Below are 15,173 nucleotides of genomic sequence, written 5' to 3' on the forward strand. Positions count from 1 at the left end.
TAAACCAAACGTTGCAGGTGCTTATTTCTTCATGCGCAGTGGTCAACGCGGCACTCTCTAGCTGCCAGGAGCACTTTTTACTACGCGCACCCAACCAGAGCGACGGGAGGAGCACATTTCAGAAAACGTGCTCAGCTCGTCGTGAGAATGCGATTTAAGCAATAATATAAAAAATGCACCTAAAACCTAAACAAAACGTTGCAGGTGCTTATTTCTTTGTGCGCAGTGGTCAACGCGGCACTCTCTAGCTGCCAAGAGCACTTTTTACTATGCGCACCCAACCAGAGTGACGGGATGAGCACATTTCAGAAAACGTGCTCAGCTCGTCGAGAAAATGCGATTTAAGCAATAAAATTAAAAATGCACCTAAAACCTAAACCAAACGTTGCAGGTGCTTATTTCTTCGTGCGCAGTGGTCAACGCGGCACTCCCTAGCTGCCAGGAGCACTTTTTACTGTGCGCACCCAACCAGAGTGACGGAAGGAGCACATTTCAGAAAACGTACTCAGCTCGTCGAGAAAATGCGATTTAAGCAATAAAATTAAAAATGCACCTAAAACCTAAACCAGACGTTGCAGGTGCCTATTTCTTCATGTGCAGTGGTCAACGCGGCACTCTCTAGCTGCCAGGAGCACTTTCTACTATGCGCGCACAACCAGAGCGACGGGAGGAGCACATTTCAGAAAACGTGCTCAGCTCGTCGATAAAATGCGATTTAAGCAATAAAATTTAAAATGCACCTAAAACCTAAACCAAACGTTGCAGGTGCTTATTTCTTTGTGCGCAGTGGTCAACGCGGCACTCTTTAGCTGCCAAGAGCACTTTTTACTATGCGCACCCAACCAGAGTGACGGGAGGAGGACATTTCAGAAAACGTGCTCAGCTCGTCGAGAAAATGCGATTTAAGCAATAAAATTAAAAATGCACCTAAAACCTAAACCAAACGTTGCAGGTGGTTATTTCTTCATGCGCAGTGGTCAACGCGGCACTCTCTAGCTGCCAAGAGCACTTTTTACTGTGCGCACCCAACCAGAGTGACGGGAGGAGCACATTTCAGAAAACGTGCTCAGCTCGTCGAGAAAATGCGATTTAAGCAATAAAATTAAAAATGCACCTAAAACCTAAACCAAACGTTGCAGGTGCTTATTTCTTCGTGCGCAGTGGTCAACGCGGAACTCCCTGGCTGCCAGGAGCTATTTTTACTGTGCGCACCCAACCAGAGCGACGGGAGGAGCACATTTCAGAAAACGTGCTCAGCTCGTCGAGAAAATGCGATTTAAGCAATAAAATAAAAAATGCACCTAAAACCTAAACCAAACGTTGCAGGTGCTTATTTCTTCGTGCGCAGTGGTCAACGCGGCACTCCCTAGCTGCCAGGAGCTCTTTTTACTGTGCGCACCCAACCAGAGCGACGGGAGGAGCACATTTCAGAAAACGTGCTCAGCTCGTCGAGAAAATGCGATTTAAGCAATAAAATTAAAAATGCACCTAAAACCTAAACCAAAGGTTGCAGGTGCTTATTTCTTCATGCGCAGTGGTCAACGCGGCACTCTCTAGCTGCCAGGAGCACTTTTTACTACGCGCACCCAACCAGAGCGACGGGAGGAGCACATTTCAGAAAACGTTCTCAGCTCGTCGAGAGAATGCGATTCAAGCAATAAAATAAAAAATGCACCTAAAACCTAAACCAAACGTTGCAGGTGCTTATTTCTTCGTGCGCAGTGGTCAACGCGGAACTCCCTAGCTGCCAGGAGCTCTTTTTACTGTGCACACCCAACCAGAGCGACGGGAGGAGCCCATTTCAGAAAACGTGCTCAGCTCGTCGAGAAAATGCGATTTAAGCAATAAAATTAAAAATGCACCTAAAACCTAAACCAAACGTTGCAGGTGCTTATTTCTTCGTGCGCAGTGCTCAACGCGGCACTCCCTAGCTGCCAGGAGCACTTTTTACTTTGCACACCCAACCAGAGAGACGGGAGGAGCACATTTCAGAAAACGTGCTCAGCTCGTCGAGAAAATGCGATTTAAGCAATAAAATTAAAAATGCACCTAAAACCTAAACCAAACGTTGCAGGTGCTTATTTCTTCATGTGCAGTGGTCAACGCGGCACTCTCTAGCTGCCAAGAGCACTTTTTACTGTGCGCACCCAACCAGAGTGACGGGATGAGCACATTTCAGAAAACGTGCTCAGCTCGTCGAGAAAATGTGATTTAAGCAATAAAATTAAAAATGCAGCTAAAACCTAAACCAAACGTTGCAGGTGCTTATTTCTTCGTGCGTAGTGCTCAACGCGGCACTCCCTAGCTGCCAGGAGCACTTTTTACTTTGCGCACCCAACCAGAGTGACGGGAGGAGCACATTTCAGAAAACGTGCTCAGCTCGTCGAGAGAATGCGATTTAAGCAATAAAATTAAAATTGCACCTAAAACCTAAACCAAACGTTGCAGGTGCTTATTTCTTCATGCGCAGTGGTCAACGCGGCACTCCCGAGCTGATAAGAGCACTTTTTACTGTGCGCACCCAACCAGAGCGACGGGAGGAGCACATTTCAGAAAACTTGCTCAGCTCGTCGAGAGAATGCGATTTAAGCAATAAAATTAAAAATGCACCTAAAACCTAAACCAAACGTTGCAGGTGCTTATTTCTTCGTGCGCAGTGGTCAACGCGGAACTCCCTAGCTGCCAGGAGCTCTTTTTACTGTGCGCACCCAACCAGAGCGACGGGAGGAGCACATTTCAGAAAACGTGCTCAGCTCGTCGAGAAAATGCGATTTAAGCAATAAAATTAAAAATGCAGCTAAAACCTAAACCAAACGTTGCAGGTGCTTATTTCTTCGTGCGTAGTGCTCAACGCGGCACTCCCTAGCTGCCAGGAGCACTTTTTACTGTGCGCACCCAACCAGAGTGACGGGAGGAGCACATTTCAGAAAACGTGCTCAGCTCGTCGAGAAAATGCGATTTAAGCAATAAAATTAAAAATGCACCTAAAACCTAAACCAAGCGTTGCAGGTGCTTATTTCTTCATGCGCAGTGGTCAACGCGGCACTCTCTAGCTGCCAAGAGCACTTTTTACTGTGCGCACCCAACCAGAGTGACAGGAGGAGCACATTTCAGAAAACGTGCTCAGCTCGTCGAGAAAATGCGATTTAAGCAATAAGATTAAAAATGCACCTAAAACCTAAACCAAACGTTGCAGGTGCTTATTTCTTCATGCGCAGTGGTCAACGCAGCACTCTCTAGCTGCCAGGAGCACTTTTTACTGTGTGCACCCAACCAGAGTGACGGGAGGAGCACATTTCAGAAAACGTGCTCAGCTCGTCGAGAAAATGCGATTTAAGCAATAAAATTAAAGATGCACCTAAAACCTAAACCAAACGTTGCAGGTGCTTATTTCTTCATGCGCAGTGGTCAACGCGGCACTCTCTAGCTGCCAAGAGCACTTTTTACTGTGTGCACCCAACCAGAGTGACGGGAGGAGCACATTTCAGAAAACGTGCTCAGCTCGTCGAGAAAATGCGATTTAAGCAATAAGATTAAAAATGCACCTAAAACCTAAACCAAACGTTGCAGGTGCTTATTTCTTCATGCGCAGTGGTCAACGCGGCACTCTCTAGCTGCCAGGAGCTCTTTTTACTACGCGCACCCAACCAGAGCGACGGGAGGAGCATATTTTAGAAAACGTGCTCAGCTCGTCGAGGGAATGCGATTTAAGCAATAAAATAAAAAATGCACCTAAAACCTAAACCAAACGTTGCAGGTGCTTATTTCTTCGTGCGCAGTGGTCAACGCGGCACTCTCTAGCTGCCAGGAGCACTTTTTACTACGCGCACCCAACCAGAGCGACGGGAGGAGCACATTTCAGAAAACGTGCTCAGCTCGTCGAGAGAATGCGATTTAAGCAATAAAATAAAAAATGCACCTAAAACCTAAACCAAACGTTGCAGGTGCTTATTTCTTCGTGCGCAGTGGTCAACGCGGCACTCCCTAGCTGCCAGGAGCTCTTTTTACTGTGTGCACCCAACCAGAGCGACGGGAGGAGCACATTTCAGAAAACGTGCTCAGCTCGTCGAGAGAATGCGATTCAAGCAATAAAATAAAAAATGCACCTAAAACCTAAACCAAACATTGCAGGTGCTTATTTCTTCGTGCGCAGTGGTCAACGCGGAACTCCCTAGCTGCCAGGAGCTCTTTTTACTGTGCGCACCCAACCAGAGCGACGGGAGGAGCCCATTTCAGAAAACGTGCTCAGCTCGTCGAGAAAATGCGATTTAAGCAATAAAATTAAAAATGCACCTAAAACCTAAACCAAACGTTGCAGGTGCTTATTTGTTCGTGCGCAGTGCTCAACGCGGCACTCCCTAGCTGCCAGGAGCACTTTTTACTGTGCGCACCCAACCAGAGTGACGGGAGGAGCACATTTCAGAAAACGTGCTCAGCTCGTCGAGAAAATGCGATTTAAGCAATAAAATTAAAAATGCACCTAAAACCTAAACCAAACGTTGCAGGTGCTTATTTCTTCGTGCGCAGTGGTCAACGCGGCACTCCCTAGCTGCCAGGAGCACTTTTTACTGTGCGCACCCAACCAGAGCGACGGGAGGAGCACATTTCAGAAAACGTGCTCAGCTCGTCGAGAAAATGCGATTTAAGCAATAAAATTAAAAATGCACCTAAAACCTAAACCAAACGTTGCAGGTGCTTATTTCTTCGTGCGTAGTGCTCAACGCGGCACTCCCTAGCTGCCAGGAGCACTTTTTACTGTGCGCACCCAACCAGAGTGACGGGAGGAGCACATTTCAGAAAACGTGCTCAGCTCGTCGAGAGAAAGCGATTTAAGCAATAAAATTAAAAATGCACCTAAAACCTAAACCAAACGTTGCAGGTGCTTATTTCTTCATGCGCAGTGGTCAACGCGGCACTCCCGAGCTGCCAAGAGCACTTTTTACTGTGCGCACCCAACCAGAGCGACGGGAGGAGCACATTTCAGAAAACGTGCTCAGCTCGTCGAGAGAATGCGATTTAAGCAATAAAATTAAAAATGCACCTAAAACCTAAACCAAACGTTGCAGGTGCTTATTTCTTCGTGCGCAGTGGTCAACGCGGAACTCCCTAGCTGCCAGGAGCTCTTTTTACTGTGCGCACCCAACCAGAGCGACGGGGGGAGCACATTTCAGAAAACGTGCTCAGCTCGTCGAGAAAATGCGATTTAAGCAATAAAATAAAAAATGCACCTAAAACCTAAACCAAACGTTGCAGGTGCTTATTTCTTCGTGCGCAGTGGTCAACGCGGCACTCCCTAGCTGCCAGGAGCTCTTTTTACTGTGCACACCCAACCAGAGCGACGGGAGGAGCACATTTCAGAAAACGTGCTCAGCTCGTCGAGAAAATGCGATTTAAGCAATAAAATTAAAAATGCACCTAAAACCTAAACCAAACGTTGCAGGTGCTTATTTCTTCATGCGCAGTGGTCAACGCGGAACTCTCTAGCTGCCAGGAGCACTTTTTACTACGCGCACCCAACCAGAGCGACGGGAGGAGCACATTTCAGAAAACGTGCTCAGCTCGTCGAGAGAATGCGATTTAAGCAATAAAATAAAAAATGGACCTAAAACCTAAACCAAACGTTGCAGGTGCTTATTTCTTCGTGCGCAGTGGTCAACGCGGAACTCCCTAGCTGCCAGGAGCTCTTTTTACTGTGCACACCCAACCAGAGCGACGGGAGGAGCACATTTCAGAAAACGTGCTCAGCTCGTCGAGAAAATGCGATTTAAGCAATAAAATTAAAAATGCACCTAAAACCTAAACCAAACGTTGCAGGTGCTTATTTCTTCATGCGCAGTGGTCAACGCGGCACTCTCTAGCTGCCAGGAGCACTTTTTACTACGCGCACCCAACCAGAGCGACGGGAGGAGCACATTTCAGAAAACGTGCTCAGCTCGTCGAGAGAATGCGATTTAAGCAATAAAATAAAAAATGCACCTAAAACCTAAACCAAACATTGCAGGTGCTTATTTCTTCGTGCGCAGTGGTCAACGCGGAACTCCCTAGCTGCCAGGAGCTCTTCTTACTGTACGCACCCAACCAGAGCGACGGGAGGAGCCCATTTCAGAAAACGTGCTCAGCTCGTCGAGAAAATGCGATTTAAGCAATAAAATTAAAAATGCACCTAAAACCTAAACCAAACGTTGCAGGTGCTTATTTCTTCGTGCGCAGTGCTCAACGCGGCACTCCCTAGCTGCCAGGAGCACTTTTTACTGTGCGCACCCAACCAGAGTGACGGGAGGAGCACATTTCAGAAAACGTGCTCAGCTCGTCGAGAAAATGCGATTTAAGCAATAAAATTAAAAATGCACCTAAAACCTAAACCAAACGTTGCAGGTGCTTATTTCTTCATGCGCAGTGGTCAACGCGGCACTCTCTAGCTGCCAAGAGCACTTTTTACTGTGCGCACCCAACCAGAGTGACGGGAGGAGCACAGTTCAGAAAACGTGCTAAGCTCGTCGAGAAAATGCAATTTAAGCAATAAAATTAAAAAATGCACCTAAAACCTAAACCAAACGTTGCAGGTGCTTATTTCTTCGTGCGCAGTACTCAACGCGGCACTCCCTAGCTGCCAGGAGCACTTTTTACTGTGCGCACCCAACCAGAGTGACGGGAGGAGCACATTTCAGAAAACGTGCTCAGCTCGTCGAGAAAATGCGATTTAAGCAATAAAATTAAAAATGCACCTAAAACCTAAACCAAACGTTGCAGGTGCTTATTTCTTCATGCGCAGTGGTCAACGCGGCACTCTCTAGCTGCCAGGAGCACTTTTTACTACGCGCACCCAACCAGAGCGACGGGAGGAGCACATTTCAGAAAACGTGCTCAGCTCGTCGAGAGAATGCGATTTAAGCAATAAAATAAAAAATGCACCTAAAACCTAAACCAAACGTTGCAGGTGCTTATTTCTTCGTGCGCAGTGGTCAACGCGGCACTCCCTAGCTGCCAGGAGCTCTTTTTACTGTGTGCACCCAACCAGAGCGACGGGAGGAGCACATTTCAGAAAACGTGCTCAGCTCGTCGAGAGAATGCGATTTAAGCAATAAAATAAAAAATGCACCTAAAACCTAAACCAAACGTTGCAGGTGCTTATTTCTTCGTGCGCAGTGGTCAACGCGGAACTCCCTAGCTGCCCGGAGCTCTTTTTACTGTGCGCACCCAACCAGAGCGACGGGAGGAGCCCATTTCAGAAAAGGTGCTCAGCTCGTCGAGAAAATGCGATTTAAGCAATAAAATTAAAAATGCACCTAAAACCTAAACCAAACGTTGCAGGTGCTTATTTCTTCGTGCGCAGTGCTCAACGCGGCACTCCCTAGCTGCCAGGAGCACTTTTTACTGTGCGCACCCAACCAGAGTGACGGGAGGAGCACATTTCAGAAAACGTGCTCAGCTCGTCGAGAAAATGCGATTTAAGCAATAAAATTAAAAATGCACCTAAAACCTAAACCAAACGTTGCAGGTGCTTATTTCTTCATGCGCAGTGGTCAACGCGGCACTCTCTAGCTGCCAAGAGCACTTTTTACTGTGCGCACCCAACCACAGTGACGAGAGGAGCACATTTCAGAAAACGTGCTCAGCTCGTCGAGAAAATGCGATTTAAGCAATAAAATTAAAAATGCACCTAAAACCTAAACCAAACGTTGCAGGTGCTTATTTCTTCGTGCGCAGTACTCAACGCGGCAATCCCTAGCTGCCAGGAGCACTTTTTACTGTGCGCACCCAACCAGAGTGACGGGAGGAGCACATTTCAGAAAACGTGCTCAGCTCGTCGAGAAAATGCGATTTAAGCAATAAAATTGAAAATGCACCTAAAACCTAAACCAAACGTTGCAGGTGCTTATTTCTTCGTGCGCAGTGCTCAACGCGGCACTCCCTAGCTGCCAGGAGCACTTTTTACTGTGCGCACCCAACCAGAGTGACGGGAGGACCACATTTCAGAAAACGTGCTCAGCTCGTCGAGAAAATGCGATTTAAGCAATAAAATTAAAAATGCACCTAAAACCTAAACCAAACGTTGCAGGTGCTTATTTCTTCATGCGCAGTGGTCAACGCGGCACTCTCTAGCTGCCAAGAGCACTTTTTACTGTGCGCACCCAACCAGAGCGACGGGAGGAGCACATTTCAGAAAACGTGCTCAGCTCGTCGAGAAAATGCGATTTAAGCAATAAAATTAAAAATGCACCTAAAACCTAAACCAAACGTTGCAGGTGCTTATTTCTTCATGTGCAGTGGTCAACGCGGCACTCTCTAGCTGCCAGGAGCACTTTTTACTATGCGCGCACAACCAGAGCGACGGGAGGAGCACATTTCAGAAAACGTGCTCAGCTCGTCGAGAAAATGCGATTTAAGCAATAAAATTTAAAATGCACCCAAAACCTAAACCAAACGTTGCAGGTGCTTATTTCTTCGTGCGCAGTGGTCAACGCGGCACTCCCTAGCTGCCAGGAGCACTTTTTACTGTGCGCACCCAACCAGAGTGACGGGAGGAGCACATTTCAGAAAACGTGCTCAGCTCGTCGAGAAAATGCGATTTAAGCAATAAAATTAAAAATGCACCTAAAACCTAAACCAAACGTTGCAGGTGCTTATTTCTTCATGCGCAGTGGTCAACGCGGCACTCTCTAGCTGGCAGGAGCACTTTTTACTATGCGCGCCCAACCAGAGCGACGGGAGGAGCACATTTCAGAAAACGTGCTCAGCTCGTCGAGAAAATGCGATTTAAGCAATAAAATTAAAAATGCACCTAAAACCTAAACCAAACGTTGCAGGTGCTTATTTCTTCATGCGCAGTGGTCAACGCGGCACTCCCGAGCTGCCAAGAGCACTTTTTACTGTGCACACCCAACCAGAGCGACGGGAGGAGCACATTTCAGAAAACGTGCTCAGCTCGTCGAGAGAATGCGATTTAAGCAATAAAATTAAAAATGCACCTAAAACCTAAACCAAACGTTGCAGGTGCTTATTTCTTCGTGCGCAGTGGTCAACGCGGAACTCCCTAGCTGCCAGGAGCTCTTTTTACTGTGCGCACCCAACCAGAGCGACGGGAGGAGCACATTTCAGAAAACGTGCTCAGCTCGTCGAGAAAATGCGATTTAAGCAATAAAATTAAAAATGCAGCTAAAACCTAAACCAAACGTTGCAGTTGCTTATTTCTTCGTGCGTAGTGCTCAACGCAGCACTCCCTAGCTGCCAGGAGCACTTTTTACTGTGCGCACCCAACCAGAGTGACGGGAGGAGCACATTTCAGAAAACGTGCTCAGCTCGTCGAGAAAATGCGATTTAAGCAATAAAATTAAAAATGCACCTAAAACCTAAACCAAACGTTGCAGGTGCTTATTTCTTCGTGCGCAGTGGTCAACGCGGCACTCTCTAGCTGCCAAGAGCACTTTTTACTGTGCGCACCCAACCACAGTGACGAGAGGAGCACATTTCAGAAAACGTGCTCAGCTCGTCGAGAAAATGCGATTTAAGCAATAAAATTAAAAATGCACCTAAAACCTAAACCAAACGTTGCAGGTGCTTATTTCTTCGTGCGCAGTACTCAACGCGGCAATCCCTAGCTGCCAGGAGCACTTTTTACTGTGCGCACCCAACCAGAGTGACGGGAGGAGCACATTTCAGAAAACGTGCTCAGCTCGTCGAGAAAATGCGATTTAAGCAATAAAATTGAAAATGCACCTAAAACCTAAACCAAACGTTGCAGGTGCTTATTTCTTCGTGCGCAGTGCTCAACGCGGCACTCCCTAGCTGCCAGGAGCACTTTTTACTGTGCGCACCCAACCAGAGTGACGGGAGGACCACATTTCAGAAAACGTGCTCAGCTCGTCGAGAAAATGCGATTTAAGCAATAAAATTAAAAATGCACCTAAAACCTAAACCAAACGTTGCAGGTGCTTATTTCTTCATGCGCAGTGGTCAACGCGGCACTCTCTAGCTGCCAAGAGCACTTTTTACTGTGCGCACCCAACCAGAGCGACGGGAGGAGCACATTTCAGAAAACGTGCTCAGCTCGTCGAGAAAATGCGATTTAAGCAATAAAATTAAAAATGCACCTAAAACCTAAACCAAACGTTGCAGGTGCTTATTTCTTCATGTGCAGTGGTCAACGCGGCACTCTCTAGCTGCCAGGAGCACTTTTTACTATGCGCGCACAACCAGAGCGACGGGAGGAGCACATTTCAGAAAACGTGCTCAGCTCGTCGAGAAAATGCGATTTAAGCAATAAAATTTAAAATGCACCCAAAACCTAAACCAAACGTTGCAGGTGCTTATTTCTTCGTGCGCAGTGGTCAACGCGGCACTCCCTAGCTGCCAGGAGCACTTTTTACTGTGCGCACCCAACCAGAGTGACGGGAGGAGCACATTTCAGAAAACGTGCTCAGCTCGTCGAGAAAATGCGATTTAAGCAATAAAATTAAAAATGCACCTAAAACCTAAACCAAACGTTGCAGGTGCTTATTTCTTCATGCGCAGTGGTCAACGCGGCACTCTCTAGCTGGCAGGAGCACTTTTTACTATGCGCGCCCAACCAGAGCGACGGGAGGAGCACATTTCAGAAAACGTGCTCAGCTCGTCGAGAAAATGCGATTTAAGCAATAAAATTAAAAATGCACCTAAAACCTAAACCAAACGTTGCAGGTGCTTATTTCTTCATGCGCAGTGGTCAACGCGGCACTCCCGAGCTGCCAAGAGCACTTTTTACTGTGCGCACCCAACCAGAGCGACGGGAGGAGCACATTTCAGAAAACGTGCTCAGCTCGTCGAGAGAATGCGATTTAAGCAATAAAATTAAAAATGCACCTAAAACCTAAACCAAACGTTGCAGGTGCTTATTTCTTCGTGCGCAGTGGTCAACGCGGAACTCCCTAGCTGCCAGGAGCTCTTTTTACTGTGCGCACCCAACCAGAGCGACGGGAGGAGCACATTTCAGAAAACGTGCTCAGCTCGTCGAGAAAATGCGATTTAAGCAATAAAATTAAAAATGCAGCTAAAACCTAAACCAAACGTTGCAGTTGCTTATTTCTTCGTGCGTAGTGCTCAACGCAGCACTCCCTAGCTGCCAGGAGCACTTTTTACTGTGCGCACCCAACCAGAGTGACGGGAGGAGCACATTTCAGAAAACGTGCTCAGCTCGTCGAGAAAATGCGATTTAAGCAATAAAATTAAAAATGCACCTAAAACCTAAACCAAACGTTGCAGGTGCTTATTTCTTCGTGCGCAGTGGTCAACGCGGAACTCCCTAGCTGCCAGGAGCTCTTTTTACTGTGCGCACCCAACCAGAGCGACGGGAGGAGCACATTTCAGAAAACGTGCTCAGCTCGTCGAGAAAATGCGATTTAAGCAATAAAATTAATAATGCAGCTAAAACCTAAACCAAACGTTGCAGGTGCTTATTTCTTCGTGCGCAGTGCTCAACGCGGCACTCCCTAGCTGCCAGGAGCACTTTTTACTGTGCGCACCCAACCAGAGTGACGGGAGGAGCACATTTCAGAAAACGTGCTCAGCTCGTCGAGAAAATGCGATTTAAGCAATAAAATTAAAAATGCTCCTAAAACCTAAACCAAACGTTGCAGGTGCTTATTTCTTCATGCGCAGTGGTCAACGCGGCACTCTCTAGCTGCCAGGAGCACTTTTTACTACGCGCACCAAACCAGAGCGACGGGAGGAGCACATTTCAGAAAACGTGCTCAGCTCGTCGAGAAAATGCGATTTAAGCAATAAAATTAAAAATGCACCTAAAACCTAAACCAAACGTTGCAGGTGCTTATTTCTTCATGCGCAGTGGTCAACGCGGCACTCTCTAGCTGCCAAGAGCACTTTTTACTGTGCGCACCCAACCAGAGTGACGGGAGGAGCACATTTCAGAAAACGTGCTCAGCTCGTCGAGAAAATGCGATTTAAGCAATAAGATTAAAAATGCACCTAAAACCTAAACCAAACGTTGCAGGTGCTTATTTCTTCATGCGCAGTGGTCAACGCGGCACTCTCTAGCTGCCAGGAGCTCTTTTTACTACGCGCACCCAACCAGAGCGACGGGAGGAGCATATTTTAGAAAACGTGCTCAGCTCGTCGAGAGAATGCGATTTAAGCAATAAAATAAAAAATGCACCTAAAACCTAAACCAAACGTTGCAGGTGCTTATTTCTTCGTGCGCAGTGGTCAACGCGGCACTCCCTAGCTGCCAGGAGCTCTTTTTACTGTGCGCACCCAACCAGAGCGACGGGAGGAGCACATTTCAGAAAACGTGCTCAGCTCGTCGAGAAAATGCGATTTAAGCAATAAAATTAAAAATGCACCTAAAACCTAAACCAAAGGTTGCAGGTGCTTATTTCTTCATGCGCAGTGGTCAACGCGGCACTCTCTAGCTGCCAGGAGCACTTTTTACTACGCGCACCCAACCAGAGCGACGGGAGGAGCACATTTCAGAAAACGTGCTCAGCTCGTCGAGAGAATGCGATTTAAGCAATAAAATAAAAAATGCACCTAAAACCTAAACCAAACGTTGCAGGTGCTTATTTCTTCGTGCGCAGTGGTCAACGCGGCACTCCCTAGCTGCCAGGAGCTCTTTTTACTGTGTGCACCCAACCAGAGCGACGGGAGGAGCACATTTCAGAAAACGTGCTCAGCTCGTCGAGAGAATGCGATTCAAGCAATAAAATAAAAAATGCACCTAAAACCTAAACCAAACGTTGCAGGTGCTTATTTCTTCATGCGCAGTGGTCAACGCGGCACTCTCTAGCTGCCAGGAGCACTTTTTACTACGCGCACCCAACCAGAGCGACGGGAGGAGCACATTTCAGAAAACGTGCTCAGCTCGTCGAGAGAATGCGATTTAAGCAATAAAATTAAAAATGCACCTAAAACCTAAACCAAACATTGCAGGTGCTTATTTCTTCATGCGCAGTGGTCAACGCGGCACTCCCGAGCTGCTAAGAGCACTTTTTACTGTGCGCACCCAACCAGAGCGACGGGAGGAGCACATTTCAGAAAACTTGCTCAGCTCGTCGAGAGAATGCGATTTAAGCAATAAAATTAAAAATGCACCTAAAACCTAAACCAAACGTTGCAGGTGCTTATTTCTTCGTGCGTAGTGCTCAACGCGGCACTCCCTAGCTGCCAGGAGCACTTTTTACTGTGCGCACCCAACCAGAGTGACGGGAGGAGCACATTTCAGAAAACGTGCTCAGCTCGTCGAGAAAATGCGATTTAAGCAATAAAATTAAAAATGCACCTAAAACCTAAACCAAGCGTTGCAGGTGCTTATTTCTTCATGCGCAGTGGTCAACGCGGCACTCTCTAGCTGCCAAGAGCACTTTTTACTGTGCGCACCCAACCAGAGTGACAGGAGGAGCACATTTCAGAAAACGTGCTCAGCTCGTCGAGAAAATGCGATTTAAGCAATAAGATTAAAAATGCACCTAAAACCTAAACCAAACGTTGCAGGTGCTTATTTCTTCATGCGCAGTGGTCAACGCAGCACTCTCTAGCTGCCAGGAGCACTTTTTACTGTGTGCACCCAACCAGAGTGACGGGAGGAGCACATTTCAGAAAACCTGCTCAGCTCGTCGAGAAAATGCGATTTAAGCAATAAAATTAAAGATGCACCTAAAACCTAAACCAAACGTTCCAGGTGCTTATTTCTTCATGCGCAGTGGTCAACGCGGCACTCTCTAGCTGCCAAGAGCACTTTTTACTGTGTGCACCCAACCAGAGTGACGGGAGGAGCACATTTCAGAAAACGTGCTCAGCTCGTTGAGAAAATGCGATTTAAGCAATAAGATTAAAAATGCACCTAAAACCTAAACCAAACGTTGCAGGTGCTTATTTCTTCATGCGCAGTGGTCAACGCGGCACTCTCTAGCTGCCAGGAGCTCTTTTTACTACGCGCACCCAACCAGAGCGACGGGAGGAGCATATTTTAGAAAACGTGCTCAGCTCGTCGAGAGAATGCGATTTAAGCAATAAAATAAAAAATGCACCTAAAACCTAAACCAAACGTTGCAGGTGCTTATTTCTTCGTGCGCAGTGGTCAACGCGGCACTCCCTAGCTGCCAGGAGCTCTTTTTACTGTGCGCACCCAACCAGAGCGACGGGAGGAGCACATTTCAGAAAACGTGCTCAGCTCGTCGAGAGATTGCGATTTAAGCAATAAAATAAAAAATGCACCTAAAACCTAAACCAAACGTTGCAGGTGCTTATTTCTTCGTGCGCAGTGGTCAACGCGGCACTCCCTAGCTGCCAGGAGCACTTTTTACTGTGCGCACCCAACCAGAGTGACGGGAGGAGCACATTTCAGAAAACGTGCTCAGCTCGTCGAGAAAATGCGATTTAAGCAATAAAATTAAAAATGCACCTAAAACCTAAACCAAACGTTGCAGGTGCTTATTTCTTCGTGCGCAGTGCTCAACGCGGCACTCCCTAGCTGCCAGGAGCACTTTTTACTGTGCGCACCCAACCAGAGTGACGGGAGGAGCATATTTCAGAAAACGTGCTCAGCTCGTCGAGAAAATGCGATTTAAGCAATAAAATTAAAAATGCACCCAAAACCTAAACCAAACGTTGCAGGTGGTTATTTCTTCAAGCGCAGTGGTCAACGCGGCACTCTCTAGCTGCCAAGAGCACTTTTTACTATGCGCACCCAACCAGAGTGACGGGAGGAGCACATTTCAGAAAACGTGCTCAGCTCGTCGAGAAAATGTGATTTAAGCAATAAAATTAAAAATGCTCCTAAAACCTAAACCAAACGTTGCAGGTGCTTATTTCTTCATGCGCAGTGGTCAACGCGGCACTCTCTAGCTGCCAGGAGCACTTTTTACTACGCGCACCCAACCAGAGCGACGGGAGGAGCACATTTCAGAAAACGTGCTCAGCTCGTCGAGAGAATGCGATTTAAGCAATAAAATTAAAAATGCACCTAAAACCTAAACCAAACGTTGCAGGTGCTTATTTCTTCATGCACAGTGGTCAACGCGGCACTCCCGAGCTGCCAAGAGCACTTTTTACTGTGCGCACCCAACCAGAGCGACGAGAGGAGCACATTTCAGAAAACGTGCTCAGCTCGTCGAGAGAATGCGATTTAAGCAATAAAATTAAAAATGCACCTAAAACCTAAACCAAACGTTGCAGGTGCTTAT

Source organism: Syngnathus floridae, chromosome 16, assembly GCF_059516105.1.
Source record: "Syngnathus floridae isolate MCC-2025c chromosome 16, RoL_Sflo_1.0, whole genome shotgun sequence".
NCBI lineage: Eukaryota > Metazoa > Chordata > Actinopteri > Syngnathiformes > Syngnathidae > Syngnathus > Syngnathus floridae.